Source organism: Columba livia, chromosome 1, assembly GCF_036013475.1.
Source record: "Columba livia isolate bColLiv1 breed racing homer chromosome 1, bColLiv1.pat.W.v2, whole genome shotgun sequence".
Taxonomy (NCBI): domain Eukaryota; kingdom Metazoa; phylum Chordata; class Aves; order Columbiformes; family Columbidae; genus Columba; species Columba livia.
The window spans coordinates 186,430,559-186,447,787 of NC_088602.1; the positions used below are offsets into that span (position 1 = coordinate 186,430,559).

General features: G+C 35.1%; 1 long non-coding RNA gene across 3 annotated transcripts in view; it reads right to left on the reverse strand.

Moving 5' to 3' along the window:
* Positions 1 to 620: 620 nt before the first annotated feature.
* LOC110357644 (uncharacterized) overlaps positions 621 to 17,229 on the reverse strand; it is a 96,019-nt gene continuing 79,410 nt past the window's right edge. For 2 of the 3 annotated variants that reach the window (XR_010469572.1, XR_010469573.1), the window contains 2 exons: positions 5,471 to 5,639; positions 621 to 4,345 (listed from right to left, as the gene is read on the reverse strand). This is a non-coding gene — a long non-coding RNA (uncharacterized LOC110357644). Of the gene's footprint in view, positions 4,349 to 5,470; positions 5,640 to 17,229 lie in introns of all 3 variants that reach the window. The other variant, XR_010469574.1, reaches the window with a different exon arrangement.

Here is a 17,229-nt window from a genome sequence, read left to right on the forward strand (position 1 = left end):
AAAAAAGTCTAGCTTTTACTTCCTAAATTTTGTATTTATTCTCTTAGGCTACCTATTTTCTTAGCAACATTTTACCTTCTTTCTAAACTGCTTCATAATTCAACAATGAGTGTTTATTTAGTCAAATGTAATACCTCTTCCCAATTTAAAACTCATATTTTATTCTTTGATATTATGTGGCAACTTCACTAAATACCTATGGCTGTTGAAATGTTTATTGTGTTTTAACAACGAAGAAACCTGCATACTTTTTTTCAATGACTCTGTTGAATTAGTATTTGAATTGAATTAGATTTGTCTCTGAACTCATTAAAAGAAGGTCTTTGCAAAGTGTGTGCTTTGGAAGGATGGGGAAGCCTGCCTGAGTGCTATTGTAATGTGGGGAGTTTATCTGTGCATACAGTCATGCTGATCACCTTGTATTGCCATATAGCCTTCTTGTTCTATCGGTTCATGAAAGTACTTGCTTCCCCTCAAAACTAGCAAGAAAGAATTTGCCTATTGATTAAGCAGTGCAGGATTTGCTCTACACTTCTTGTGTAGAGCAAATGACTGTTAAAGATATCTTACGACTTGAATGAATTCCAGTGATACATATTTTTAATGGCTGTTGCTGACAATTTTATTTTCTACAATAGTTACAAAGCAAAATATGTTAGTGAAGAGGATAGAAGCAACATGAGATCATGAAAGAATCTCTGCTCTGGTGCAGCTCAAAGAAGCACATCTGGAGAGTTTGCCGTAATCACACAAGCATTTGCTCTTTGTTAAACTGTGATTTTTATAAATGGAGTGATGGCAACTTTAAACAAATGTTTCTTAAGGCTGGTACTTATTTGGAAGGGTGTGTGCCTGCCTTGAAATACAAAGTAAACAGATTGTTATGTTCACAAAATAAAAATTTATTCAGGAGTAATGAATACAATGAAAATAATTATGAAAACTAAATACTCAGTGCAAGTAATTATTACAGCAAACAAACACCGAGCTATCCATACATTATGTTTTTGTACATAAAAGGTATGTCAGACAACAAATGGAAGTCCATACTAGTACCAGCCACAATCTGTACCATCACCTCTGTCCACTTCCAGGCCAAGAAAATCCCCAAACCCAGAACATCCTTAGCCAGCAGCAGACCACTTTCATATCTTTCCACCACTACATTAAGTAAAGAAATCCAAGTATGAAAATAACTTTTTCTGAGCCAGGATCTTGGACTGGAAAATCAAGGGGTATTAGTTTTGATTACATCAGATGTATTTTTTTTTTCCTAAAATTTATATAGTTTGAATGACCAATTACTAAATAGTTCATTCCAAATTTCCTATATGTCTTCTCTAAAAGCTTTGATATTGGGCACTATGTGTATAATTTATGTTTCTACTGCATAGATTTATGTTGCCATAAATTCTATCTGCATTGTAAAAAGTAGGCATTTGGGAATATTATTTGCTTGCTTATGTTTTTCTCCTTTTTGTGAATGTACCTTTGATAGATAGTGTATGTTGTTAAAATAAAATTCTACTTCAAATGGCATTTATTTTCTTTCAGCCTACAGACATTCACCATATCTCCCTCTCTAGAGGGGAAGATATTATAAAAAGGATGTAAAGGGAAGTTGCATGATCTCTAAAGAAACTTTAAAAAGGTAAAACATGTACTATATTGCCTTTTCTTTTGTAGAAGTTATTTGGATTACTAATTTTTGAACATACCCGCCCTCCTGAGAAAGGCTCCACTCTCACTCAGTGAGATTTTCTTTAGGGTATATATCTGGACTGTTTATTCCTCATGTCCTGGATCGCAGATCTAGTCTCTATTACCTTTCGGGATGAGCTCCCAATCAAGGAGGTTTTGTACCTCTATGGTATTTATACCAGTGACTTTGGGCATTTCGTTATCTTCCTCTCTTTGGCAGAACAGCTCACCCATCATTGCAACTTACGTGTGCTGTAACCCAGCTTTCTGATTAACAAGTGAAGTAGCAACTAAATTAGCAATCCTAAAGGTTTCTTGCAATAGGTAATGCAACGTTCATGTAGGCTTGTTCCATGGTTGTCTGTCATAAAAGAAAGCAGTTGAACTAGACCAGTAAATTTTATATTTTTCATGTCATGTTACATTGCAAAACACAGAAAATGGTGCTGTTTTATCAGTAAAACAGGTTTGTTTCTCTTTTACTCTGGGAAAAAAAGTATATTTTCATATAACCATCCTCGTCTCTGACATTCTCACTATTGAATGAAGATAAAAAAGTGCTTTCTCTCCTCTGCTTCCTCTCTTCTACTTTCTCTACATGATCACAGAGAAAAAACATAAGTTATATATGGTCTTGAATGTCCAGCCTTCACTGGTACATTCAGCTGTTCCTTTAAGTTGGCAATGATACTTTCAATAGTAACTGAGTTGCGTTAAACTAAAAATTAAATATAGAAATATGCACAGATATATCCAAATAATCTCTCACAGCCATATATTTACACACATGCATGTATATTTATTTATATATATGAGAGCTGATTTGATACCAGCCAGGAAGTTTCTATATGCATGAGTAATACAACCTGAGAATTTGGAAACACAGTTTGTTGCATGGCAAGTAACTTTCAAGCTGTTTTAAAATTAGGGACTACAAGACCATCAATGAGCAGTTTAATAAGACAAATCAGGAAAAAAAAATCAATAAAATTGAAACAGTGTTTAATAATAGCACAATGGTAGGGAACTATGCAAAATACAAACCTTTATTGATGGAGATCTATTCTAGACTATCTCGTTATTTTAGCTGTTTTGCTTGTGAGTGAACCTGCATCATCTACTTCCCAAGTGCTTTAGTGTTGATAGTTGTTGATATTGATCAATGTTTGGTGTTGATAAATGATCAGAAGCAACATAACATCTCTCCACTGTAAAAGGCAGGATTCAGTTTCTATACTTGTCTACTAGTAATCAAACCACTTGGTCCTCCTCACAGTGTCCATCTTTCCTTCTCTTGGGATACACAAATGTGAGTTTGTAACTCTTCAGAGATATCAGTGATGTGCAATATGAATCAGGGGGAAGGATAAGCCAATAAGTAAAAATGGGAGTGGTATCATAAAGGGCTGTAACTCTCATTATGGAATTGATTCCCATGTCCCATATAAGAAAACTATAGAACAATACATTTTTTTTTTAATATGTCTCGTGGTCTCCCTCTTCCAGTTGTGGACATGTGAATCGCTTCCTTTGCCAGCACTGAGGAGAGAGCACTGTCTATGAGTCCTTCATCGAGTCACAGTATGTGAGGTTGAAGGTATAATGTATTATTTACCTTGGTAAGAAAGGAGAACAGCAACACCATTTTTCTTTTGACTGGGACCATTTCAACATTAGCAGCCAAGATTTGTGACCATGGGATTTTCACTGAGGGCTGCAGGTTGAATTTGGTAACATTTACACTGCGCAGTTGTCTTTGTCTGTTGTTGCAGAGCTGAACCTGGAGACTCAGTACACTCACAATACTGTGCAGGTAACTGCATAGATAGGCAGAGCCACAGATGACTGCTGCCTGAATCATCTGGGCAATCAACATAGTACACTTAGCTACTGAGAAGGTTAGGTCTTTTCCTTTTAACTCAGACCCTGAAAATCACTACTTCAGATGTGGTTTTGTGCTGTTTTTTTCTGGTGCAGATCCAGTGTGAGGACTTCTATTTTTTCACCTTTGTCATCTAAGGAACACATGCATATGTTCCTAGTCTGTAAGATAAGATTTTAAGTCAGTAAAATATTTCCTAGAATGACCCAAACTGATCATTTTACAAGCATCCACATTGTTAATGCCTGAAAATATTTTTTTCATTATGTCAGCAAAACTCAGACTTCCTTTCTCTGAATTGTCTTGAGTTTCTTCCAGTTAGGTCTGAATTTCAAGTAACAGCTTCTTTCAGAGACTGTTTATTGTTTTCACAGGGAAAAGATTCCAGACCATGTCCAAAGGGAGAGTGCTAAATAAGTTACAGACCAAAAGCACATAATCTTGTATTCATATTTCTTCTTTCTTGGGCTAAGGCAGTAAACTGGAATTCAAGTCACCTGGAGAATCAGGTAGTGATGCAGACTCCATCCTCTGGATTGCAAGTTGCTGGGATACCTTCTGTACTTTCAATGAGTGTTGTGATTGTTCTTGACTTCTTTCTCTTCCTTTGTGGTTCCAGGGCTGTTTTACTGCTCTGACACTTGGTTTCCACACAGCCATCACAGCTATCAAAATGTGCTTTTTCCACCTTGGATGGCAGTTTTCATCACTCCAGCCTGCGCTGAATCACCTCTCATGCTAGTTATGGAATATTTGCCATCTCTTCTTTCATGGGCAGATGTATAATGGAAGGAAGAAAAAGTAGAAACATTTATAAAAAGGTGCTTTCATCCCTTCATTCAACTTTTCCAGTGCTGGAAATATCTCATCAAGAACAGGAGTCAGAAATAAATGATTAAGCAGATATCATAAATCTAGTTAGAAGTGAACAATTAATGTGGCTGTCCTTCAGTCACTGTATGAACCACTGCTCTGCTGACTTCACATGTGAAAATGTCATTTTAAGAAGCACTGTCCAGTCTATGATATCCAGTTCTTTTAGCCAGCCAGTTTAGTTTCAAATTATGCAGTGGTTTTGTATGAAAATGAGAATAAGCATAGCTACCAAGAAAGAATAAATACAGCTACTACCTTTAAGTGCACAAAAATAATTTTTTAAAAAATGTATCATCTTATATTTTTGATCCAAAAAATTCCCAGCAAAACAGAGAGAAGGCAATTTGTTAGTCAAACTGTACAGTTAATCAAAGGAAGGAAGAAAAAAAAAGTAGGAGCTACTTATGATTATTTTCATTTTCCTCTGGCTTTTTTTATTTCATGTGCACAGATTACTTCAGGCACTTGTACTTATCTTGTGCCTCAGTATAATCTTTCAGTGGATTACTGTGAAACAGTAAGCACAGCTCTATATTCTCAGTTTCATAAATATATTCAAATATCAGAGGCACTTTTCATTTAAAATGTATTAAAATATTGTTTCCCGCTGGAAACAATAACATATAACAAAAAAAGTGAGAAGCTATAGTATCTTTGAAACTGAAAACGCCTTTCTCAGTAGATGCATTTATCTTGTGGAGATGTCCTAAAAAGTCTGACACACTGAAACTCCTTGAAAATGTATTTCTTTCTGCTAACTATTAAGCAATAAACAGGAGGACCAGGCAGCCAGATTTATATAGGATAGATATATCAAATATAGTTCATTTTTGCTTGTAGTTACACCAGGTATTTATATGGAGAAATTCAATTGAACTGAATTTAATAGAGTTATTTTAAATTCAGTGACTTAGAGTTTATTTTGGCTTAGAAAAGGAATATACAACCTGCAACAGCCATGTAGTCTTATACACTTAGAGTTTATTTTGTCTTAGAGAAGGAATATACAACCTGCAACAGCCATGCAGTCTTATACTGTGATGCTGATCAAGATGTGAGGTATTGATCATCCTTCATTTTGCAAAGAAAAATCCATAGAAGCTCGTCTGGTGGCATCATACTTCATTCATATCTTTGGTCATCTTGCTGCTGACAGTGCAGCACAAGCAACAGTTTCATGCTGGAGAAGGTCAAGGATAAGAGCAAGATAAAAGAACGAATACTGACATTTCTATCAAGTATCCATATTTGAAATAAATGTTGTGATTAACCAGTAGAGAGACTTTCACATTCAATTATATGGTGATAATACTTAAGAGTCCATTGTTAGCGTAATCAGAATCTGGCATTGCTAATTTTTCGTTTAGTTTTCTTTTGTATCATGTTAGAGCATTATCCAGAAGGACTCTATTAGACAATTCAACCAAAATTAATTATTTTCACTTACTTCCCTTCACTGTGAAACAGGGAGAAGAAAACACATAATAACCTTCGGGAGATATGTGAGATATGGTGGTGCCATTGCTTGCCTAACTGATGAGGACTGAGACACCAGGCATCTCCAAGGAGCAAATACACCCGTAATATCATTATCTGTAAAAATCCCTTTGTGCCTTGGGTGGTATTCCAAAAGCAAAGTTGTTGTGTGTTTGTTTTGTTTTATTTTGTTTTGTTTCTTTCCTATTTTTTATTTTCTTTTTCTTTTTAAAGAACATGAGAGATGTGCCATTATATGTTAGCAGGCAAATAACCTTCTGTTTATAATTACTTTTCAGCATTTATCTAGAATTTTAAGACCTCTTGCATTAGTATCTACTTTGTGCAGCTTTTTATCCTGGACAAAGCTGTGAATTAGTTTACATTGTTGTACTCGAAAATTCTTCATAACTTATTGCATTACTCAGCTGAATCCAATTTATTTTTTAGTTCCATGACATTGTCTGCATAGTTAAAAACTATCTGATGTCCATGATGTTAGTATGTATCTTGTACATAGTTGGGCTCAGAGATAAATTTACACAGAGATTTGTCACACAGGCTTCGAGAATACTGCAAGTAAATGTTCAAAGTATGAGTGTGCTTGGCTCAATGATATCTTGGAGCAATGATAAATAAATCTTATTTTGAAAACTCAAGCATGCAAGATATATAACATAGAAATAATTTTTAAAGAATATCCTCATTCATGATCAGTGATATCAGTGAAAGGTAAAAGTTAATTTGATACTATTTCTGAAAACAGACACCTTTATGAACTTCTTCAAAGTGTAATATCTGTTTAGAATCTTGCCTACATCAATTTTTGGGAGGCATTCGCAAATTACTTTAAATGCACCTGAGGAGGAACCAATTACTTAGGTTGTTGTCCACAAAAACACAGACACACGTCAGAAAGAAATACAGTGTTTGCTGCAAGGCTGTTTGTTGTACAGCCACACAGAAGAAATTCACCTTGTTCCTGTGCTTGGTCTGGCACAGGGTAACTCAGACCTCTGCTGTCAGTGTAACACCCATGGTAGCTGTGTTTTGAAGACCTTAATTTGAGAAATTATTAAAGTAATAGATGATAATATAACAGGGCAGATCAAATAATAGGTGTAATGGTAGGTTTTCTTATCACCTTGGGTCTGTAATTTCCGTATTGTATTTTAAGTTCTGCAATAAGCATAGCTCATCACTTGAAAGTTTCTGTGACTCTGGGGTTATTCTTTATGTGGTGGGACATTTTGTTCATTGGTTTCATGAGCTAATTCTTAAAAAAATTAAAATGCCTACATAGTGCCATAGTTTGGAAAGAAAAACTACATGTGAGTTCTCAAATATCTCTCCATTAACTTCCTATTCAGCATGTAAATAGATATTGGCTGTAATTAAAAACAGTTACCTTTCTTTCCTAAGTCTTACGCATTACGAAAATAAAGATAATAAAAAAAGATCCTCATCCTACTCTTGCCCAAATGGGTTTCCTATTGCTTCCTCTACAAAAGCAAGGATTAGGGCTAGACAACACATATTGTGAGCAGAGCCAGCACTTGCTTGCTTCTTGCACTTTTCCACTATGACAGTATTGTGGAGTAGCTAATTTGAGTAAGAAATCGTCGTTTTAAGGAGAGAAACTCAGGCTGCAGGAAAACTGGAATTTTCACTTTTGTGATGTAATTTTCATTTTTATAGCTATAACTAGATGTCTTTAGGCACTAAAATGAAAATATATTATTTTGTCTTGAGTATTAGGAGCCACTCAAACCTTTTATTGCCAAAAAATGAAACTACACTCCATTTTAATTTTTTTTCTTTTCTTAAATAAACACGATGAATTTCCCTGACTGCCCAGGTCTCTCTTTGCCAGTCTAATGAGTTATAGGGACAATAAATTTGAAAGTCCTTACAGCTCCAAAATCTCAGATCCCTTTTTCCTTGAAATGGACACCTGCTTAAACAAAGGTTTTTAGTTCCTAAAATGTCTTGTAACTCTAACATGCAGGCAATTTTGCAGCAAATACAACTGCTTGTTTTGACATAAAGAAATCTGGAAAAATGTCATGTCAATAGTTTGATACACCACATGTAGCTGACTGACTTGAGAATTCAGATAAATTACGGAAAAAATAAATTGGATTTCCAATGCTGTTCCATGCTGTTACTGTGCAGTTATGCATATCTATCATATGATGGAAGACTAAAACAGTGATTTTCAACTCTCGGCTTCCACTGCTGTTTTTGTAGCCAAATAAATGTTGTATATTTTGTAGAAAATTACAAAAATAAGAAGTGTACACAGCTAGAAACCTAAAGGTCAACTCTAACCTTATATATGAACAGAAATTCACTATAAATAAACAGGGAGTATTCCAGTCGCATCATAAATATGGAGAAATGTAGTTTCCTGATCCCCTTAAACTCTCCTCTTATGCAGTGAATAGTGTATTAAAATGTTTTCCAATAGAGAATGCTAACTGCTGACACTACAGTGTTCATATAATAACCTTGAAATAATTACTGAACATGTGGTTTTCATTTTGCTTTCTCCTTGTCTGCCTTTTTCTAATTTTCTAAATGTCCATATACTCTTATATGATTATACTTTTCTTTGAATGTGTATCTCTTTACTCTCAGAACACCTCTATGTCTTTTTTTTTTTTTATTTCTTCCTGATGCACTTTCTGCATTGTAAATGTCTAAGACTGCAAGTAAAGATAGGTAAAGAGATCTTGCAGTTTTTACATGGATTACTTTTTTTTTATTTGTGTATCAATATTGATAGAAAGTTTAAGAGAAAGATAATGTGAGGTCACTAGAAATTAAGACAATCATGGAATCAATAAAAATATGGACAGACTATAGTACTAACTGGAAATATATTAAAGAGCTTACAAGCAGAGAAAGACGTAATTACAGCAGCAGAAATATGGCAAGAAGAGAAAAATATTCTCATGAGGGATCAAAGTACAAAAGGATCTGGAAAAATGAGAAGACAGGCAATGTATATTGTAAGGAGCTGAAGCTAGAAAAAGGAAGGTAATGCTGATTGCATCTGAATGCATGAAGGCATTTGCACTCAGCAAGATAGCAAGGATAAAAGTGATATTGAGAGTTTTGAATTCTATCGTATCTCTCAGTTTATAAGAGTACTCATGATGTATCAGATCTCTCATTTGTTTGGCTGTGTATCTTGTCTAAATGTTGCACATGCCACAACTTCTGAGAAAAGTATATGCACAGTAGACAGAGGTAGCATAGTCTGCATTTGTCTTCAGTATTTTCTGAATTATTAGAGTTTTGTACAAACCCTGAAGCAGAGGAGTTAATACGCATTCTTAAAGTGTTGTTATTGCCACAGAAATCTCATAGGAAAGATCTCATGCTGTACAATTTATATACTTTGAGTTTGGAAAGTTCTCGACCTCAAGATCTGTGGCAATAGATTTCAAAGCCAAACCACGCACTGTGGAATGTTCATTTTTATTTCGTTAGGAAACAGGGCAAGAAGTAATTTCTGACAACTGGGATACCCTTGTTGTCCATGTTGTTTTGCCTGGTTAATGTTAACTTCCTATTCTCTGAACAAATACGTTAGTAAATATTGCTTCTGTGGAGAACATTTTTTGGAGCAAGTACATTTTTCTTCTTGTTTTCCTTTTCATCAGTCCAATGAAGTTCTTTTTCCTAATGCTTTTAAAGATGCTGCTGGTTTGTCAAGGTCTACTGCTTCTGAGTAACTAAAATATTTTGCCACATCTTATCATGCTTCATCTTCCATCACATCTATTAATATGACAAATAATCTGGGACCTTTCATAGAAAATTAAGTTACCCAAGGATTTGCATTATGCCATGATAAACACTAAAACAAGATCTACAGAGTTAAAGTCCATTATAGGTCCAACTGGAAAACACAGTCAAATTTTATGGCATATAAGCCAGATGTGTTGTATGGAGTTGTATGGAGCACATACGCTTTTTTAGTCTGTTCTACTGAAATATTATGCTGAACAACATCTTCTTCATCCCATTTTTCCACTCCTGAGCTACACTGATTGGTATAGTAACATATATAATTTTTCCTGAAAACCTTGCCTTACTTCTGCCCCACTGAGACAGCATGACATTTAATTCTACCTTTTCCATTGTCTTTCCTAGAATTTTTATGAATGAAATTTATTTACTCATAATTCCATGGCTGCTTAACTTTATTACTTTTTGGACATTTTAAATAATATTTTAGAAACATAGATACATCTCCAACTGTTCCCCAATTTTTCCTGACCTATCACTTTTCTAGTTATTCATAGTGATGACCTACATACTTTCACTAGTCTTTACCTACATAAATAAACATATTTTATTGAACATCAAGATCTATATCACTAATTATTCTTCAACTCAAATCTTATAAAAACTTTAAGCAATAAAAATATGAGTTTTATCACATGCCCTAATGATTTAAATGAATAAATAAAGGGGGGCAGAGAGGGAAAAATAAATAAAGAACTCATCATAGTCCTTGCCAGAGCATCTTCTATCCTCCAAAAAGGAGAAATGAATTCATGTTATCATGTTTAAAATATGAAAATGTATCTTTTGGCATGGAAAAAAAAAAAAGACTAACAAAAACAAAGAAGTTAATTAAGACAGTTTGATAGGAAGATGTTGGTTATAATACTAAGTATTTTTAAAATAGAAATGCCTGCAAAAAAAACAACCTGGAAAATACGAAGACATATGTACTGGTGGCAAGGAGAAGAAAATAGGTACTGTATAGGTGAGAGGACTAAGTGAAATATGTTGAAGAATAGTAAGAAAGGCTATACTCATAAGTTTGAGGAAGACATATACCATAGTTCAGTTACAAAGCAATTGATTGATACTTAGGACACTAGACAAAGAAATTGGGATTTGAAACAATATTAAAACAACACAAAAAGTATGTTTTCCAGAAAGGTTTTTCTCCTCTAGAATAACTTATTTTATTTGCATACAATGTTAGTTTATTTCTTATTACATATTTTTCTTGTATGTCTGGCTAGGAACGATCAAAGAGCAGAGATGTCATAATGTATTCAACAAACACTCTGGTGTCTAATTAAAGGTCATCATTTCCTCACTGTTTGTGCCTATCACTTCACGTTAGCTGATTATTTTTCTCATTGCTAATTGCATGAAGATCCTTTTTAATCAGTAGGACAATTCAATGTTTCCCTTTTTCTTAGTAAAGCCATATATCACTTCTCATGGTTAACTGTCAAAGCTGAATATTCATGTTTCCAATGACTGCATTTAACATGATGCAGACCGAAAGCTGACATGAGTTTTGTCTAATTTTTTAAGTTGTGGTGGCCAACATCACCCTTATGTTATTGTCTCCAGTCCCAGGCTTACAAAGAAAGACCCCCAATAGAAAAACACTATTAAAAAGAAATCCCAGTGAGTCACATTAGGCAACATATTGCAGGGGATCTAATAGAGCTGTGTATGTATATCTTTGATTTGACCATTAAATTAAAAAATCTATAGGCAAGTCTGATTCCGGCCAACACGACACTAACATTTTTAAGAAACATATTCAATTATAAAAAATGGTGGGAATTGTATAAACACTTCAGTTAATCAGAAATGAAATGGTTTTCCGTATTTTGGAATGTCCAGCATCACTTGCAAAATATCATGCCAGAAACAAAGAGTTATTACTAAAAAATAAGTGCTTCATTTGTTAAGGTATTAGGTAAGCAGGAATCTTGGTTCAACTCCCTTGTCTGATCTGATACAGAAATTTGAATTTGATCTCTTGTATTCAATAAAATACTCCAAACAAAGAGCAGTGAGATAATCTGGTATGAAGAATCTCTCAATAGTCCTGCTTCTGGTTGAATGCAGGTCCTCGTGATGGGTGAAAATAAGTTTCTTAATGATCTGTAATAAACTGAAACATTATTGAAATATAAATCTTCTTGCTCTTACATTCTACAATACACACTGCCAAACTAACATGGAAGCACTACCTACCTCACTAAATCTCTAAAAGTCAGCCGATTTGCACTCTGTCCCGTAACATCCCTCAAACTTCTTGTAATATACATGCTCTTTCTACCCAATAACTGAAAGATGTAACTTTTACAGGCTATGTTTAGACTGTGTGCTAGATCTGGGTTTGTAGTCTGGGTTTTGACATCTTCTTTGGGATATTTTTAGTGTGATGTCCAGTACACAGCTACATCACCGGAGTCCTCAAGGTGGCAACCGACCCTAGAAAGTTCTCCTTCCTCTTCTAACTGTTGTAACATCTGATTTTAACAGTCAGCGGGGGGGTTATGTGGTCACATACTGTTATAACTTATATTACTGTGCATCTGTAACACTCAGAAAGGAGTCTACTGGTGAGAAATGGGGAAATGATAATGGATACAAACAATTAATCAAGCAAGAAGCAATATGAGACATGAATTTAAAACAGAGACTTGTAGTGAGATAAAGGAAATCTGCATGAAGACGAAGAACCTGCCCAACTACATGAAATTATTAAGCTCTGCTCTATTGCTTTAAATAGAGGTTGGGCAAGAGAAAAAATCAAACATTTCCGTTCTATCCATACTCAGACAAGAGAGGACACAGTTACTCAGCTTCAAATGGTTGCAATACTTGTTTCATTTGTTTTTATTAATGTGGTACACTACACTTTTTATTCATACTTTGGAAATCCTTCTTTGCAATGCCAAGGTAGCTGATAGCTACCTGTAAAGCTAAGAGTATGTAGAAAAAAGGAATATGATACCATTTAGCAATTAACAGTATAAAAATTCATGATGTCATGTGCTAATACTTTCAAAAGAATACTAGTCAAAAATCCAGTAAGAAAACTGTGCATTTATTATTTCTCATACATATAAAATTTGACCATTATACCCTCAAAAGTTTGTAACAGAGACAAGCAGACTAGCACCTAGAATGTGTTATGATACAAAATGGAAAATTTAATCAAAGAACCTTAGGTTGGACATGGAAAAAGGAACATAATAACATAATCCCCTAAGAATACCACATGATATAAAAAAATCTAATCACAATAAACAAGCAAGGACTTTTTCTTAGAGGTAAGATAAAGCCATCCTGTGAGAAGGGTCTTAGCTTCCTATCTATGCATTTTTTGAGGGACATGGGGAAAGAGACAGTAGCCACACTAGATAAGTAAGCTCTCTCTTAAATCAGTAGTGGAAGGTGCTGGGGAGAACACCTGAAAGCTGAGAGATTTTATGATGGTTGGTGGTTGTGTGGACTAGTTGCTCTCCCATCTCCAGTCTTTGGTATCCTCTGAAAGGACATACTTAGCACACTTGGCCTCAAGGCTGCAGCTTGGCAGCAGATAGGGTGAGAGAAGTTTGAGAAATGGCGAATAAAAATTGTGTGACAGCACAACCTCCCTCCATGGAATGGTAGTGGGAAAATAATTTCCAGTCTTAACATGAACAGATAATTGTTATCTGCAGTTGTCTGAATACCCACCTGGGAATAATCTGGTTTGCTGCTCCAGGGAACACAAGTGCGAAGAATACTTGACACCTAAAAGTAAACTGACTCCAGACTTAACAGGGAGACAGAATCTAACAGCTCAAATATTTCAAGAACAACTTGCTAAACTACTTCTTAAGTTTAAAATGGCATCCATTCAAACAAAAATTTTGATGGGAAAGGGTGATTTGCCTCTCATCTTTGAGATGCAGTGGATGCTTCTGAGCAAGAAAATTAATTAATGTATCAGGTTCAGCATACAGTGTAAGCAAACTTAAAAGTATGCTAATTGCTTAACAAACTACTACAAAATATACAGAGAGATTTCAGCTCAGAAAGTATAATCTCCACCAGAACTCCAGCAAACACACGCATGGCAAATGCTATGATACACTCATTTGGAGAGAACAACCGCATTCTTCCCACTTCCCATCAGGTATTGTTTGAGAGCCTAGAAGCAACAACAATTTCCCAGAGCAACTCCCTTGAGTGAGAGTATTTGCATCTGTGGATGCCCACAAAATCTAGGGCACAGGCCAAATACAGGCAGTTTTACTGGCATACACATTTCTCAAAAAAGTTTGCTTAAATCTGAAACTTTGCTGTATGCTTTAAATTACAACATGTAACTCCAATATAAGGCTAGGAAATTTAAAAATAAACGTCCTTTCAAAAGCTCTTACTGTAGGTAATTCAAGAATTAAATTCATGGTTCATAAATTGTCTTCTCTAATTAACTTCTTTTTCATCCTCCATGAAATCCAGGTCTGCTGTCTCTCAGATCAATGTATTCATCCTGTCTTTCTTCAGAGCCCTAAATATTATGATGATTTAGTTGACGTCAGTTCATTGCTTTTCATTTAACTTTAAAACTATTGCCTGTAAATATTTAAGTAGCAATGCCTTAAAAGAAATAAAATAGTGGAAAAGAGTACACACATCTTTCCCATATTCAGTATTCAAAGCCACTGTTTTCTTCATGAGTTTTAAATGATATTAAAAGTAACAAATTTTGTTTTTCTGAAAGATTCGATAGACCAAGGGAGAAATAAACAAACTTAAAAAAGATAAATCTTATAGTGCTTTACCTAACTTTTCTGATACCTTCTCAGTCATTTTTATCTGGACACTTAAGAAAACACAGCACTAGCTGGACAGGGTGCTGGGCCATTTTGTCTAGACTGTGCTATTGCTAAGAAAGATTGGACCTTCTAACCTGGTATTGGATGATTCCCTGATTCTATGATTCTATGATACATGGGACCCAGTACATTGAAACAAAAGTACCTAGGTGTTCTAACACACACCTCCATTTCCAGTATACAAAACTTGTAGAGTTTTAATGATATTTTCTGTTAGACAATGAAAAGATATACAGCACAATTTACATAATTGCAGGGTTAATTCTGAGATTTTAAGAAACTCGGTCTTACACAAGATATGTTGCTCTCATTTTTGTAGAGCTGATAATCCTGAAAATTATATAGCCGATATTGTGCTCATTGCCAATTACTTACACCAGATTTTTCTGTGTTACTTCTTGGCCACACGATGCTAAGAGCAAATAACTCCCATATAGTCATACGTTATCAGTGGCATTCAGATTCTAAGTCAATTGGTCATGAGGCAAGTTTTCTACAACCCCTCTTAGTACTACTAACCATGATTTTCTGATTCTCTCAGAGCTGACAACTCCATTATTTTGAAGTGTTAGGTCTTACCCATTTTTAAAAAGTTCTTGGCTATATTCATCCTATCCCTTCAAGCAGATTTGATATTTTGATGAGTTTTGAGGGATAACAATAATGATCTAAAGATATAGTGATTTCAGTTGCTGTATGTATAGAATCTAAAAAAAGTCCTAAGATTGCTCAGTAAAGAAGCATGTGCAGCAGTGGACGCTGTATAACCTAAAACCTGAAACCGAATGGACTGCCCTTGAGCACGTGAAGAGAGAAAAAACAACGGCTGTCTGTCAGTCAGAACAGTGCTAGTTATTGAAGACTAAATTTGCCTCTCATTATATGTCTTTATGGTACTATTATCTCAAGGTCTTTGCTTATTTTTAGGTCAAACCTCCCTGCCATTCAGGTACAAGGCTGTTATCCAGATTTGTATTTGCTTTAAACCTTGTTCTGGGTGTTCCTGGCAAGGTTTTGGTAGTAAGGGGGCTTCAGAGATGGCCTCTGTGAGGAGAGGCTGGGGCTGCCTCATTCATGTGAGCAAAGGAGTGAAGTTCAGCCTTGGAAGAAGGAGATGGGATGGAGGAAAAGTGGTTTAGTTTTTGCCCATTACTATCCTACTCTTTTTTTTTTTTTTTTTTTCAATAAATTAGCTTAATTTTCCCAGAGTCAAGTCTTTTTTTCTAGTGGTGGTGATTGGTGAGCAATATCCTCATCCTTATCTCTATCCATGAGCTTTTCTATCTTATTTTAACCACTTTCTCTGCTGAAGAGGGGGAGTGAAAAGGCAGCTGGTTGGATGTCTGCCTGCCAGCCAAGGTCAACCCACCATAAACCTGTACTAGTATTTCTGGCTGAAAATGTAGGTTAGAAATGAGGTTTGATTTTTATTCAAATTTTACAACAAGGATAGATATCATATCATTGGTGGACTCATTATTCTCAAGTGTCTTTCCATTGTTCCTTAAAGGAAAATAGGGAACCATTTCTTCTTACAAAGGATGCAAAAGTGGGTTTTTTTGGATCAAAAAACATATGAAGTGGCAGTAGTCAAATAGAAGGAATGACAAAATCTGCAAGGACACACTGATACACTTTTATGTCAAAACCAGTGAAGTTCACCTGGCTCATATACATGTAGATTTTTTCCTCAGGCCATCAGATATCTGGGGTAACTTTACAGTGAGGAAAAATCATTACTTGCTATATATAATTTCTCAAATGCATATATCAAGAAAAGTGAACATTGGAGCATTTTTTTTTCTTTCCAATAAATATTTTAGATTAAGTTTAAAAGGCAAAAGAAGTATTTAAAATTATCTCCATCAGAATATGACCTTCAGCAAGAAGCTGTCAACAAGATAGTGAGATAGTCAGAATTATTAACAGGACCCCAGAGAACTCAAATTATAAGCAGTTTTGCAAGGTTTGAGAGCTACAGTATACAAATCAGACAGTGGAACCTTTAACTTTGCTAATGATAACCATCAGTCTACACTTATAATCTTCTGGATAGTATTTTAGCTGATTCATCTTTGTTCTGTGACAGAGACATAGATTCCAGTGATTCATTACTGTTACATTCCCATTAGTGGAATATTCACTCACCCTAGGGGCTTGTGTAATGGCAATCCATTGTAAGAAAAAAGCATTTCAGGTTCAGACAGATTTTTTTGTAAATACTTCAATTATTTTGACTTCAGGTAAATATATAAAAAAATAAACTCTCTCATGTCTGCTATTCCTAGTTAAGGCCTAAGACAATAGATAAAAATCACAACAAAAAGTAGGCTGTGGAGTCAAGCAGTAATGCAGCTGATACATGTCATGCACAGCATTCTGAGGCTTAGTGATTCAAAAAGCAGGCAATGATTTGGTCCACAAGCACATGGCAGACATTATACAGCCACCAATAACTCACCCTCAGCATTAGTCATTAATGCCCTTTCTTGAGAACTGGTGTTCCAGCTCAGACTATGGAATTTGCAGCCACTATTATTCATTTCCTTTTGCACCATGATAAATGAGAGGGATCTGGATCGACCAAGCTGAGTAGCTGAGTTTCCTCATTCTGCACTGTCTCTG